Here is a 15,699-nt window from a genome sequence, read left to right on the forward strand (position 1 = left end):
AGTGGCTTTTGGAACTGTATGCCTCTTTGTTTTTTTTTTCATATCCTCGCTCAAATACATGCACACGCTTACAAAAATATGTATCTATATATGTACATGTGCACACAGAGGGACAGATACAGAGTGACTCAGCTCTGCGTTCTACTTGCTTAATCAGTTTTCAGAGCTCCAGCACTGTTCACTTATTTAAAATGCCTAAAGCCACCTTTCCCACATTACTTATTTCACTGCCAGGGTGCAGAGCCTTTGACAAAGCTAGGCCATCTACGCTGCCTTCTGTGGGTCACACTCTCCAAACTGCCTTTCAGCAGGTCAGAGGTCAGCCCTTCCATTAATCACACGACAGCTTGGGCTTCAGTGCTGACCCTGCACACCAGTCCTAGGGAATCCTACAAGACCTTTTTTTCCTGGTGGTCACTTGGAGCTAAGGAAGGAAATCGAAATCTGGAGGAAGAGGTCCTGCAAGCCCAAACCGCAATGAGATGGTATCAGGAATGCTGTGGGGTGACCGCCATCGCCCGTGAACATCATTCAGCACTGCTCAGCACTTGGGTCTCTACAATGCCATGGGACGGATCAGAGGTGTAACGACTGTGGTGCTAAGTGTGAGTTGCACATGTATGGCAGCAGCCCCTAATTCAGTACCTCCAAGTGTGACTCTGCCCTCATGCTCCCAGAGAAAGCACTCCTGGTTTTCCCATTCTATTAATTCTCTCTCCCATTAAGAAGTTAGGTGTAGAGATCAGAAGAGACTGAAGTCAGTATTGTTATCTTTTGGGGCTCCTGTCAGAGGTCTGACATGAGGTGGGCTTTTTGTTGGGGGTTTTTTTCCCTCAGAAGTTTCCTTCCTCTCGTAGCTTGGAGGAACTTCTGGAACATTTTATTGATTTCCTAGCTGCTCTTCACTGGAACTCCTCATAATTCCTGGCTTCCTAAGGCTTACTGGGTACTTTTCCTTTCATATCCTCTAGTTCAAGCAGCAGAAAGGCTAACTATCCTGTTAAGTAGGGAAGCCTTTCTTAAATCATTGAAAGAACTCTGTCTAGAGTTCCTTTAATATCTGTCTCCCATATCCTTTAATATCTGTCTCCCATCTTCTAGTTAAATAACTATGCCTCTTAAGTCCTCATAGGAGGGGATTGAATATTTTATATAAATTCTATTCAAGATTCTCCTGTTTTCCCTACAGTTCATGAAAGATCAGTCAGACTCTTCCTTTAGACTGTAAAGAAGAAAGAAAATAGAGTGAGGGAAGAATGTTAAAAGTGGATTTTCTGGTCAAATTCTATTTATCATTTTTTCTACCATTAGCCAGTTTCCATGTATAGGGCTCAGATTTCTTTTTAGAAAAGCCACTTGGGATTAAAAAAAAAAAAAAAGAAGAAGAAGAAAAAGAGAAAAAACACTCAAAACAAAACATTTTAAAATGCTCTGGATCAAAGCAATGTTTCTGAGACAGCAGCAATGACTATGCGGAGTCCTGTGACCAGATGTAGCTTTGAAAACTTTTTGTAGTCTCTTGCTATAGGAAGTAGAGTTTGTACTTGTGTACATTTAGGAGTCTGTCATCAATTTCCCTACTTCTTGCCCAGGAGATCCCTTGACAACTTCTGTGCCATATATGGATTCAGCAGTAAAGAGGAAACTATGCAAAAAATGAGCAAATCCTTTACAAAAAGAAGGTTAAAGTACAATTTAACACAGGGAATTTTAACAGCCTGCTAATGAAGGTCAATAACATAATGGATAAGACTACAACAGAAGTAATTATATATTTACAAATGTGACAGCAGAAATTAGGGTCTTCTTAAAAGTAGCAGCTGTTAATTGCCAGCCTTACGTACAGACCACACTTGGATACACTGCTAATTAACTGAAAGGGGAAACTAGAGGAGTTTCAGCTCCGAGTTACTTGCCGTGGACCTAGGGGGTCAAGCGAGAGATGCTGTTTCCAAGGTAGATCCCAAGCTGGGTAACATTTGTTGGCTATATGGAGGCAGTGATGGCTGTCTGAAATAGAATTGCCTACGCAGAAGAAAGCCAGGGGAAGTAGTATATGCTGATCCACTCGGGCCAGCCTCTGTAGCTAGTAAAGCAACCTGATGTAAATGAAGAGCCTCGCAGGTATCTGTTATTCTATGGTCTGGAGGCATCAGTTCATATAAAACTGCAAAATGTTTGAGACTCAGAAACTAAAATTATTTTCCTTAATGAAAAGGATTGTGTGCTGAAAGGAAGAAAAAAAACATCCTGCAGGATTTGAAACATCAGCCAGCAGACAAGAGAAATCCAGAATCCCACTGAGCTTGAGGGGCTTTCTGTACACCTAAATGAACATTTGTTGCAACAGCCAGCCCTCATCCAAGGACACGATATAATCCCAAGGTATTAATAATAACAACTCAATCCCTAGCAATATTCTTCCCCCTCCCCGCCCCCCCCTTTTTTTTTTCCTTGTTCCTACAAGATACTTATAAGAAGGAACATGGAGTCTGCGGACAGTGTTCAGAGCATGAATTTTGTCTCTGACATGCTTACTAGGTAACAGAGATGATATTTTACCTTTAGAGATGAAAAATAAAGCTGTGGTGCAATTGCACCATCATGCAACAATAACTGATGCTGGCAGCTGAGATTATAGTAGCGTCTGCAGCTACAAATACTCAGCTGGGACTCCTTTAGGCTTCTGTGTATCAGCTGGTCTTCTATTATCTCCTTGGGAATTGAACTAAGCAACACATGGGTGCCATGACTTCTGAATGCTTGATAAAGGAAGTAAAAAATGCAGCTAATGGAATATCCAACCAGTATAATTGATATAGTAAAACCTCCTCTACTGAGCTTGGTAATGACTTAACAAGTGCATGCATGAAAGACAAAGGAAGACATTAGAATAGCTAACCCACTTGTTATTGGGAGAGTTAATTAGGTACATTGTGTTTAAAGAACTGCTTCTTGTGGTTGTCCCCAGGATGGATTGCCAGGAAGTATCAGGTAGTAAGTTTACTGATAAGACAATATGAAGAACATGGGAGGACCATTTTCTGGGAGTGAAAAAAGTTATAACCCTCTAAGGAGTTAGGATGTAAAACTGCAGAAAGCAATGCCAATTTGTAAGAAATCTTATCACCTTGGCATATAATCAGTGACAATGAATTGAAACCTTAATTACAGAAAAAAGATGTACAGGGCAGAAAAAAATCTTACAAATGTGGAGGTAAATAAATACAGAGATCTGGCTAAAGTACTGTGGATTTAGCTAATAAGGAGAAACTCAGTTTGGGTGGAGAAAGAACAAAAATGTAAGTTACAGAAAGACAGATGTGTAAATCAAGCTGTGTTTGTATTTCTGGATTTGTCCCATACACTTATGATAACATGTAATTCCTACAAGATTTCTGCTACATCTTCTCTTGAAGGAACTCATGCATCTAGTAGGCACAGATCAGTGTTATTTAGAGGTCAGAAATTAAATGACAAGGGAATCCAAGTATTTGAGTATAAAAGCAGAGTATTTCATTCTTGTAGAGGTCCTTAAGGTGATCACAGTAGGTCGAGAGTTCACAAAGCACATGCATTACACTGCCTGCTACTTTACAAAGCACCGCCAAAAAGTTGTTACCAGACATAATAAGCAGAATTAAGTTTTGCTCATAGTATGCAACAGCAAAGTATGTTTCTCGAAAGGGTTTGGTAGCCCAGCCACTAAGGGATGAAAGACTGGGTACAGTTGAATATACACTGATGAAACATAGTATTGCAGTCTGGCCCCGCAAACTGCGTGTTCTGGCAGAGGAATCAGAATGGCTGTTATAAGTCAAAGCTTTAGACACCTTCAGACAAGTATGAACTAGTGTCTGTCCTGCAAGTAATGGAAGGGAGGTACTGTGTAAATCACATCGGTGATCCATGCTTAGAGTTCTGACCAGAGAAGAACAACAAATCTGTGTTACAGAGGTCCCTGTGTCATCTTTTTTATGTAATACCACTCAGACCTCGACAATCAATACTGTTCTGATAAAATTATTTTTGGATTCATGCTTCCTGATAAACTTTTGTATTTTTCAAAAACTGGCAAGGACCTTTGCACCTGCACAGGTGCCAGATGCAAAAGATGTCAGTGACATGGGACAGTATTTCAAAAGATGGACCAATATATGAGTCAGATGCAAGCATGCCGTCCTGGTTTCAGCTGAGACAGAGTTAATTTTCTTCATAGTAGCTGTTGCAGTGCTGTGTTTTGGATTTGATGTGAGAACAATGTTGCTAGCACACTGATGGGCTTAGTTCTGGCTGGGTGATGTTAACACTAAGCCAAGGAGCTTTCAGTTTCTCAGGCCCAGCCAGCAAGAGGGCTGGAGAGGCACAAGAGATTGGGAAGGGACACAGCCAGGACAGGTGACCCAAACCAGCCAAAGAGGTATTCCATACATATGATGTCATAATGAGTATATAAACTGGGGGAAGAAGAAGGAAGATGGAGACATTTGGCATTATTGTGTTTGTCTTCCCAAGTCACCGTTAGGCATGATGGAGCCCAGCTTTCGTGGAGATGGCTGAACACCTGCCTGCCGAGGGAAAGCAGTGAATTAATTCCTTGTTTTGCTCTTCTGGCATGCGTGGCTTTTGCTTTACCTATTCAGCTTTCTATCTCAACCTATCTGACCCCCTGCCCCATCCAACGGTGGGGGGAGTGAGTGCGCAGTTGCATAGTGCTTAGTCATGTGTGGCAACACGTGTGAAACAGAATAACAACAAAACCAACAAAGAGAATAATCTATCCATCTAAGAAAAAAACAGAAAAGTGCAACTAAGTAGTGGAAGGCTGAACCTAGAGGAGGACTTCAAAAAATCTGAAGTTTTCAGTATAATACGTTCCCAACTAATGGACCTGGCCCATAAGTTACGGACTCTGTATTCCTCCATAATTTTAGTCCATCTAAAAGGAGAACCCTGGGAATGACTACAGCATTCAAAATCTTTGTAGGTGGTGGATTCCCTAGTTTTGTAGGATTTTCTATAATATTGAAACTTGTATGGCTGGTTAGAGTTCTTGTAAAACTAAACAGAGGAAAAGCCATAAGAATCAGTGCAAGGAGCCATAGAGATATATGTGTCTTTATAAATGTGTTAATAAATGTGTAATTTTTTAATATACATGAATTATATATATATATAAATACAGAAAAGATAAGTCCTACCAGCACATGTAGAAGTTCTTATTTGCAATGTCCCAACTTCTCCCTGGCTCTGTTTCCTGAATTCATCCTCTAGGGCAGATGTTCAGTCCTGCAATTACTTTTGAAATTACATTCCTAAAACCTAACTCCTTAAGTGAGTAGTGTGGAGTGCAGTATGGAAGGGTATTTATAGGTGACTTATTTAACAGTTACTTTCTACAGTCTTTTACAAGTTGATTGCTGCATGGATGCACATAGTGCACCTGCCTTCCCTGGGACCTTACAGGTTAGTAATGGATACTTCATGTAACAGAGAATCAAGTGTGGTAATTGAACCTGTATTCTGTTGTATTCCAATACGTCCTTGGATATGCTGTAAGCAGGTGGCATTGGTTGAAGAAAATACTAAGCAGATGCTCAACTGGTAAACATACCATAGATCCATTGCTGCTGCAAGTTATTGTTTCATTTCAGGATCTGCTCCAGATTTGTAAGCAGTCCTGCAGACACTGCTGAATGATGGGGCATGATTCCAGTCTCCTTCTGGAGAGGTATCTGGTGATTAGGAAAGACCCCCCAGGACATCTCACAATGGCACTCAACACCTAGGTCACAGCAAGCCTCTAATGTCCCTAACTTGCGAGTCAGTTTTACACCAAGCATCTAGAAGCTTTCTGGCCATCTTCAGAGTATTTCATTCTTTTGTGCTTATTTGGAAATAATTCTCTCCAAAACAATACAAATGAGTAAGCAAACAAACAAGAACACCAGTAGGGTGCCTGTAATTGAGACCTTAGGCATAACTGTTTATTTATGGAGGATAAAACATTGATATTTATCTATGTTAATCTTTGACTACTTTCTAAGTCACATGGAACAGCTTATTAAAAAAAGAAAGGGTGATGTACAGGGGTAACAGCTACTCTGAGGTGGTTTGCGAAATCACATTGTCATTGTTTCATTCAACCCAGTGAGGTCAGAGTCTTCTAATCAAATTCAGTGAGTTTTACATCAAGCCTTCAGTCTGCATTCTTCGTTGTCACAAACACAGTTGGTATTTCTTATTATTTATGCTGTAGTACTTTTCTGAGTGTGTTTGGGTTTCGTGCAAATACAGGAAGAAACAGACTTATTGCTATGGGGATAAAAAGTGCCTTCCTAACTCAGGAAAATAGCCCTGTGACAGCTAGACTTGGTAAGTGTTACCGAGTTTCATCCGTTGCTCATATCTGACTGTAATTTGCTGTGGAGCGTTCTGCTATGGCTTTCTACAAGGAGCAATATGAAAATTGCATTGAATCGTATTCCGGAGTGAAAATGAAGGGGGAGGGAACGGGCACCACCACCCCCCCCAGCCTCAGCTAGAAAAGGCAAGCCCCCTCCCCGGGCCGGCGGGGGCCGGTGCAGTGAGAGCTCCCTCTTCCGTTGCAGATAGCCGCGTTCTCGTTTTAACCCAAACGTCTGGTTCCCTGCTAGATTTTGTCATTGCCCTACTTACCTCACATTTCTGTTTAAAATGAACATTATTCCGTTGTGTTCTTTTACTGCTTGTTATTGTTTTGTATTGTGGCATTGCTTGGGCTTTCCATTGACTAATACAAAAATCAATACCTCTTCCACAGAAGAAATTCTGAGTAAGCTGAAAGCAAATAATACAATTATCAAGGTACCATTTAAATTAAACTGAAAAAAACCCCCAGGAATGCACAACATACTAACACCAGCCTTCTCTCTTTATAGCTACTTGTAAGGTAGTACCATTGACATTTATGATCTGAGTGAAGGTTTGTTTAAAATGTCATCAGTTTTTGTAAACATGGAAAATACTTCTTGGAATGATTTGTACGTGAGACTATTTCTTAGTTAAATAACTTGTTTACTTCTTTCATTGCAATACACTCACAAGGTGAGTCTGAAACTTGTTTATCTGACAAGGTCCAAGCGCAAGCATGAACTTCTAACAGTTGGCTTTCAAAGACACTAAAAAATAATTTCAATAAGAACTATTTATGTTGGAAGTTGTGTTACCATCTCCCATTAATATGCCTCTTTCTGTGGCATAATGTCCTCCTCCTTTCCCCCCAGCTGAATGGTTCATCTACTTAAGTCTTTGGGGAAAGAACAGTCATTTGCTAAATGCTTTTACAGCCCATAGCACAGGAGGGTCTTGACCCGACTGGTCTTTGGCCTTAGAATATTTTAAAGGAATTTGTTACTTATTATTCTTGTGTGTAATATATCATGAAAGGTTTCCATTGCTCTCATGTTTTATTGAAGGTTATTTTTTATCCCGCTTAAATATGTCTCAGTTGCCCTCAGAGTATCAGGTTTACAGTGCGGCTTCTGCAATACAATCATGATACAGATCACATAGAATAATGAATGTGTTACAGTAAGTCTGGTGGATACATCAGAGAGGTTTTGCAGGAGGTGAGCTGATGATCTGAAAAGAGTAAGAGGATGTTATGGTGGAAGTCAGTAAGATCAGGGGGAGGCAACTACAGGTACAACAGCAGAGGGACCTGTCTAAGAGGAAACCTTGCTAGTGGGGGTGATTTTGTAGGTGATGTAGGACACACGTTGATAGGAAGCAAGGCTGCCTTAGTACCGTCGTTACAACCTGCTTACTGTAAATGTAATTGCTTGTAGACAATAGAAGACAATAATTGTAAATTACAAATTGTAATGCACGAACTGTAGTTTATATATAATATGAGACAATATCCTCCCTGTTAACAGGCTTGAAGTTTAATGCCTTACTAGATTATCATGCCAATAACAAAGTTTCGTTATTTAAAAGACATTCATTATGGGAAAAACAATCATAGCAGCAGTATTCAAGCAGTTAATCCACTATGCAGTTTTCCCATATTTCCAAGCTGTTGGTTGTTTTAAAAGAAGCTATAATTACATTAAATACTTCCCAGTGTTCAAAAGCTGGAATTGCTTGGCTTTCCACTAGGTTGTTATCTTGCAGTAAACATGGGTGAGGTGTGAGGTGTAATCACAAACAAAAAAGAAATTGGCATAGTCAACACTGTCTCATTAAAATGATGACCGCACACTGAAAAACATTTCACTTCTATACTAATTATTGAAGAATATTAACTTACCCATAACTCTACACTTACCCATAATTCTATACCAACGGTATAAATTTAGGCAGTGCACCTAGATTTTCCTTTCTCTAGCTCAAGATAAACACTTTGTCTCATAAAAAGTAACTGATTTTACCAATGAGACTAGATCCCTTTACCAGTAAAATTCTGGCAGCTTTAAGGAAGAAAAAAAGCTATATTCAGACCTATGAGACCCTGTATAGATACAGTATTGTCATAGAAGAATATCTGACTTTCAGTCCCTCCACCCCATCTTGCCTCTTGGTTTGCTTATCTAAGTAACATCCTATTTGCCAAAGGAATCCAAAAGAAGAAAGTAACCTCAAAGGTAGGAAAGCTGTGGTCAACAGCAACTGAATGTTACAACCACTGGAAATCTAGGACACACAGTCCCAGAATAAAATGGAGAATTTCCATCTCCAGTGTAATTTCTGTGGGAATATGCTTCAGCCAATGCTGGTGATTTACCAGAATGTTAGGAAGAAAAGTTAGATGAGTGAGTGAGAACCCGACAAGGAGTCTAGTTACATGGCAAAGTTCTCCTCATAAACAAGGATCCAAGAAGTTACAACAAAGCAGTTAATCTCTTTCTTACTCAGAAGACAGTGGTGAATATTTAGGGATATCTCACTGGGTGCCAGCCCACAGACTCTCCCTGGAAACTAGCGGCTGTGAGAAAATTCGGGTATTCATTAAAATAGCCAAGGAGAGAGCAGGAAGATCAGGGCAGTCAATCTCAACAACAGATAGAAACAGAAATAAATGTCATGGAGGAATGGAAAAGACTCCTTCCCTTGCTGTGCAATGGTGCTAGCAAGAGAAAAGCAAATTTATGTAAAGACAGTGGTAAACCCAAACATATTTGGGAGAAAGAGCCACTGCCTTTAAACCTTGTGCTCTTTTTTTCTTCTGTAGCCTTAATATGAGAGCAATAAAAATGGCATTGCACAGACAATGCAGGTAATATTTTCCTAGAATACATTAGTATAGAATTTGTGTTCATAGCTGCATAACTGATTACAAAGCTTTGTTTTCTCCATGTTAAGGAAAAGCTGTTACACATTAGGGTACTTGCTGGATCATAAAGAAATGTACTTTATGGTTAGAGAGAAAATACCATTGTGTAGAGGGACATCTCATACTATAGATGGCACTTTGGTTCTCAGAATACAGCCTTGCACTAAGGAATAAATTCAAAACATTTCCTAGTCCCCATGATAAGGATATATTAAAATTGGAGGTACAAATTCATGCATTTTGGTGTACGTCTATGTAGGCTTACAGCAATATTCAGCAAAACTCTTGTTAAAAACCCCCTTTTATCAGTGACCTTTCCTTTAGAATTTCTGTGATAAGACTTGAGGATATCACATTAAGTTTCTTAGTATAAAATTGAGCACTGAACAGACTTTTAGAAAGATTATAGTGCTAGAGGGATATTTAATGGTGAAATCACTTACTGTAATACTCATTTCTGAGAGCAAAGGTCTGAGTGAAATGAATTTGGTGATCTTAGATTAGTCCTTGGTGGGTAGAGGTCCATGTCTGAAGTCAGCTACATGTATAATTAGGTATAATTTCTACATCTGTTCAATAGAGGTTAATTGAACTATCATAATAATTGAATTCTAGTACTTCTGATTTTTCTATTCAAAGTGTTCCTGTGAGATCAGAGCCAAGTACTCATCACCTAGCACATTTGTAGGAAATTCCTGTTGCATTCAGTATTTGGTCTGTGGGTTAATGCAGGGCATTGGCATTTTTCAAAGGTCTGAGCAGACACACACATCAAGTCTTCAAAAATAAACAGACTAAAGAAACAGCAAAATACAAGTTACACGTACATAGATTCTATATTGAGAATTCCTCATAACTTTAAGAAACAGTCAAAAGAAGATATGTTACCAACTGACAAAGCAAGAAAGACCTAATAATCTTACCCATGTGTTCTGCAAGAATGTCACTCTTCTTTAGATTCAGATTGTATTGTAAGTATTCAGTAAGTAAACACCATGCATTAATTCTGAGCCTAGAGTAATACAGCTTTATTTTCTTTCTGCAGTTGCTGGTGTGCAACACATGACAAAAGCATATGCATGAATGCTGGGCATATTTACTCTTCCGTATATGCAAGCAGTTACACACATTTTACAAGGCTACTGCTCACTCATTCAGAAAACTAACAGGTTTTCTTTTACCACTTTCTTATGAGAAAAAAAGTAGACAAGCGCTGTGATAAACTGTATCCAATTATATATTCACCTGGGATCAACATTATTGGATTATCCTTGGCTTACTACAATTTTCAGACTCTCTCTTTAAATTTTTAAGGAAACAATGTTTGCTTTTCATTTACTGAGTTTAGCATTTATGAAGAATACAGACTTTAGATATTGAAGTTCTCAGTGCATTGAGATAGGCAAGCTACGAAATAAGTTTTTCTCACAGAAAGGTAGGAAAGGCATTCTCCATTCCCATATCAGCGTAGGCTTGTCAGCTAGGACTGCCCACAGAGGTGTCAGAGATGGTCAGGGAGTGCAGTTTCACCAAAACACCTTCAGAAATTTAGACAGCTTATTAAAAAAAATCACAAAAAGTAAAAATATTCCATCTTAAAAAAATAATTGGAAATACTGCCATATTGTTTGGAAGGCTTTATGAACATTAAGCCTGAGTAACCCTGATCTGTCAGCTCACTGGACTACTTCTCCCATGGTACATAGGTTCGATATTAGCAGTGTTTTGGTTTGATATAGCATGGGAGTTATAGGAGTTACTGTCTCTCTGGGTTGTCCAGCTCATAGTGGAAAATACAGGCAAGACAAATCTATCACAGTTACTAAATTACCATTTACATTTTAAAATTCATTAATCCTCTCCAACTACTGAACTTTTTACTTGTAAATTATAAGGAAGACTGAACAGATGCGGCCCTCTATATCCAGATAGAAGCAGCAGCATATTCACAAGCCCTGGTCCTCATGGGAGACTTCAACCACCCTGTATCTGTTGGAGGAACAACACAGCAGGGCATAAGCAACCCAACAGGTTCCTGAAATGCATTGATGGTAACTTCCTTTTTCATGTCATAGAGGAGCCAACAAGAAGAGGCACTATGCTGGACCTTGTTCTCACCAACAAGTAGGGGCTGGTGGGGAATGTGATGTTCAAGGGTCGCCTTGGCTGCAGAGATCATGAAATGGTGGAGTTCAAGATCCTTAGGGCAGTGAGGAGACCACACAACAAGCTCACTACCCTGGACTTCAGGAGAGCAGACTGTCGTCTCTTCAGGAATCTGCTTGGAAGAATACCATGGGATAAAGCTCTGGAGGCAAGAGGGACCCAAGGAAGTTGGCTAATATTCAAGGATCTCCTCCTCCAAGCTCAGGAGCGATGCATGCCGACAAAGAGGAAGTCAGGCTAAAACACGAGGAAGCCTGCATGGATGAACAAGGAGCTCCTGGACACAAAAAGGAAGCCTACAGAGGGTGGAAGCAAGAACAGGTGACCTGGGAGGAATTCAGAGAAATTGTGCAAGCACCCAGGGGTCAGGTTAGGAAAGCTAAATCCCTGATAGAATTAAATCTTGCCAGAGACATCAAGGGCAACAAGAAAAGCTTCTATAGGTGCATTAATAACAAAAGAAGGCTAGGGAAAATGTGGGCCTTCTCCAGAAGGAAACAGGAGACCTGGTTACCCAGAATATGGAGAAGGTTGGGGTATTCAACGACTTTTTTGCCTTGGTCTTCACCAGCAACTGTTCAGCCACACTGCCCAAGTCACAGAAGGCAAAGGCCGGGACTGGAGAATGAAGAGGCATCCACTGTAGAAGAAGAGCAGGTTTGAGAATATCTGAGGAACCTGAAGGTGCACAAGTCCATGGGACCTGATGAGGTGCATCCGTGGGTCCTGAGGGAACTGGCAGATGAATTGACTAAGCCACTATCCATCATATTTCAGAAGCAGTGAGAGTTCCTGGTGAACTTCCCACTGACTAGAAAAGGGGAAACATAACCCCCATTTTTAAAAAGGGAAAAAAGGAAGGCCTGGGGAATTACAGGCCTGTCATCTCGTCTATGTGCCTGACAAGATCATGGAGTAGAACCTCCTGGAAACTATACTAAAGCACATGGAAAATAAGGAGGTGATTGGTGACATTCACTAAGTGCAAATCATGCCTGACAAATTTGGTGGCCTTCTACAACAGGATTATAGCATTGGTAGATGAAGGAAGAGCAACTGATGTCATCTGCCTGTACCTGTGCAAAGCATTTAGCTCTGTCCTGCACAACATCCTTGTCTCTACAACAGAGAAACATTCATTTGATGGATGGACCACTTGGCTAGGGGATTGGCTGGGTGGTCACACTCAAAGAGCTGTGGTCAATGGCTCAATGTCCAAGTAGAGACCTGTGACAAGTGGCATTCCTCCAGGGTTGGTGTTGGGACCGGTGCTGTTTAACGTCTTTGTTGGTGACATGGACACTGGGACTAACTGCACCCTCTCTCAGCAGCCTGCCAACACCACCAAGCTGCGTGGTGTGGTCAACACACTGGAGAGAAGGAATGATATACAGAGGGACCTTGACAGGCTTGGGAGAGGGGCCCGAGCAAACCTCATGGCATTCAACAGGGCCAAGTGCAAGGTCCTGCATGTGGGTCACGGCAATCCCAAGCACAAATACAGGCTGGGCAGAGAATGGACTGAGAGCAGCATTGAGGAGAAAGATTGTAGAGGAGTGAAGGCAGTGGGTTGATTAGCATTGATAACATGCAGCTGTGGCCTGGCCTCAGAGGCAGTGGGTTGATTGACATGGACGATGTGCAGCTCTAGCTCGTTCCCGCTAAGTGGTTAAATAGCCCTGAGGATGGGGGAGGAGTAGTGTGGTCTGACCTCTGGAGGAAGGAGATACAGCACAGACAGTAGACTCTGACCAACGGTAAAGCCTTGTTGCAGTCTGCTATTTTGATTGTGCTGCAACAAAAGACTTGGGGGTGTTGGTTGACAAGGAGCTTAACATCACCTGGCAATGTGCGCTTGCAGCCCAGAAAGCCAACCATACACTGGGCCACATCAAAAGTAGTGTGGCCAGCTGGTTGAGGGAGGTGATTCTCCACCTTCACTCTCATGAATACCCTATCCGGGTTTTTTTCCATTCAGCTCTGGGGGCCCCAGCAAAAGATGGACATGTTGGGAGTGAGTCTAGAGAAGGGCCACGAAGATGGTGAGAGGGCTGGAGCACCTCTGCTATGGAGACAGGCCGAGAGAGTTGTGGTTGCTCAGGCTGGAGAAGGGAAGGCTCTGGGGACACTTACTAGCAGCCTTCCAGTACCTACAGGGGCCTACAAGAAAGCTGCAGAGGGAATCCTTGCAAGGGCATGTAGTGATAGCACAAGGGGTAATGGCTTTAAACTGAAAGAGGGTAGATTTAGATTAGATGTTAGGAAGAAATTCTCTACTGCAAGGGTGGTGAGGCACTGGAACAGGCTGCCCAGAGAAGGTGTGGATGCCCCATCCCTGGAAGTGTTCCAGGCCAGGCTGGATGGGGCTTCGAGCAACCTGGTCTGGTGGGAGGTGTCCCTGCCCATGGCAGGGGGGTTGGAACTAGATGTTCTTTAAAGTCCCTTCCAACCCATTCTAAGATCCCATGATTCTATGATTTCTTTTGTAGCTAGAAGTGCAAGCTTCTGAAGAAAGTTTGGTTTTCAATCCCATTTACTTTTAACTATGAAATAATTTTCTGAAGAAAGTCTCATTACCTTTCTGTAAGAAACAGGACTGGTGTTACGAAGTAATTTAATATGGGCCTGTAACTAGTCATCACAAACTTTTTGACTCAGTCAGGCTGGTGGGACTGAATCCAGTGGTGTTCCTGTTTGAACAAGTGGAGTCAAGAGCAGTGCAACATTTCAGCCGTGCAGAGAATGCAGGACTGATCCCTACGAACACACACAACATTTTTTGCAACTCAATCCCATAAACCAATTTCAGTGAAGCAATGAAGTTCGGTGTCTGCTAAGTCATTGTGAATCATAAAGTCCCCATTTGTGTGGTATAAATCAACGTAACTATTCAACAATTAAATCCACAATGAATATATTTTTTAAATTACCACGTGTTATGTTTCATTTTACAAGCTTGCACATGCATTCTTTATAGCTTACTGTCATGTAATGCTTTATAAATGATACTTGATAAACAACAGCTGTATAATCTTAGAAATATTCATCAACAGGCACATGAATTCATGGTAAATCACTTTTGACTTGTGCAATGCTGGTGGCTGGCATATAATCTTCTGACTGCTTGCATGTGGGACGTAATAGGATGTGGCACTATGCTTCATGACCAAAATACATTCAGAAAACATACTTCGGTATCAATTGCAAGCAAGAATGAAAAACATTTGTTCCCTACATTATGTCATAGTTTATTTCCTATGTTATACACATTTCAGCTTTCAGAAAAGTACTTGCAAGGCAGAATATAGAATAAAAGGTTCAGTTATTCTTTCAGATGCTTCTGAACAACTTCTGCAGAGCCAGATACCATAGTTCATACATCACAGAGAATTGGGGGTGGGGTGGGGTGGAGGTAAGGAGAGAAGAGCATCATTCACAAACTGATGGCAACCCCCTACTGTTGCTGTTACATAGCAGTTGCATTGAAGTGCACTGTGATTGCTGCCTTTGGGCTCTTCACTGAATTGAATTGCTCATTATAGCAGCCTCACCTCTCTTTTATTGAAACAGTGCAGTTTATATTTAACTTTTACACTGTACAGTTACAAGCACTGTTCAAGAAATTCCACTATTTATCCTTCATTTAGGATGCTCTGAGAAAAATCAGTCTGAGGTACAAACTGTACCTACTCTACTCACACTGTAATTTCCTTGATACAAGTTATGCTGGGTTTTTTTAAATTGTGGATAGAATTCCCCTCGCCTAATCATGTAAAAGACACCAAATGTAAACCCCTCAGCTAGGCTTCCTCTAGTACCCAATGGAGAGAAACAGACCAATTAATTAAGAGTCCAATTAATCCCAACCTAAATAGCAACCAAGAACAGTAGATGAACCTCCCTGTGGAGGATTCTATCACTCTCTGTAGACTCCAGAGGCAGCCTAAAAGGCTTTCTTAGAATAGAATCGTACTTTTTATAGGGTAGTGTGAAGTGAGATGAGTGCAGCCAGCTGTGCCCCTCTTAGCTTCTGTGCAGTACCCACCCCCTAGCACAGCTGCCCTTAACTACACAGCACATCGAATTGGTGTGCGTGTGGCAAAATTTACCCAAGCTGTGCAAATCAGGTATAGTTCAGGAAAGTAGCCTACTTTACCTGGTTTGTTGTATCCACCTAAAATTAAGAACTTGATCCATGAGTGGGTAAATAGCTTTCA

This window comes from Falco cherrug, chromosome 4 (assembly GCF_023634085.1).
Source record: "Falco cherrug isolate bFalChe1 chromosome 4, bFalChe1.pri, whole genome shotgun sequence".
In the NCBI taxonomy this organism is placed as follows: Eukaryota; Metazoa; Chordata; class Aves; order Falconiformes; family Falconidae; genus Falco; species Falco cherrug.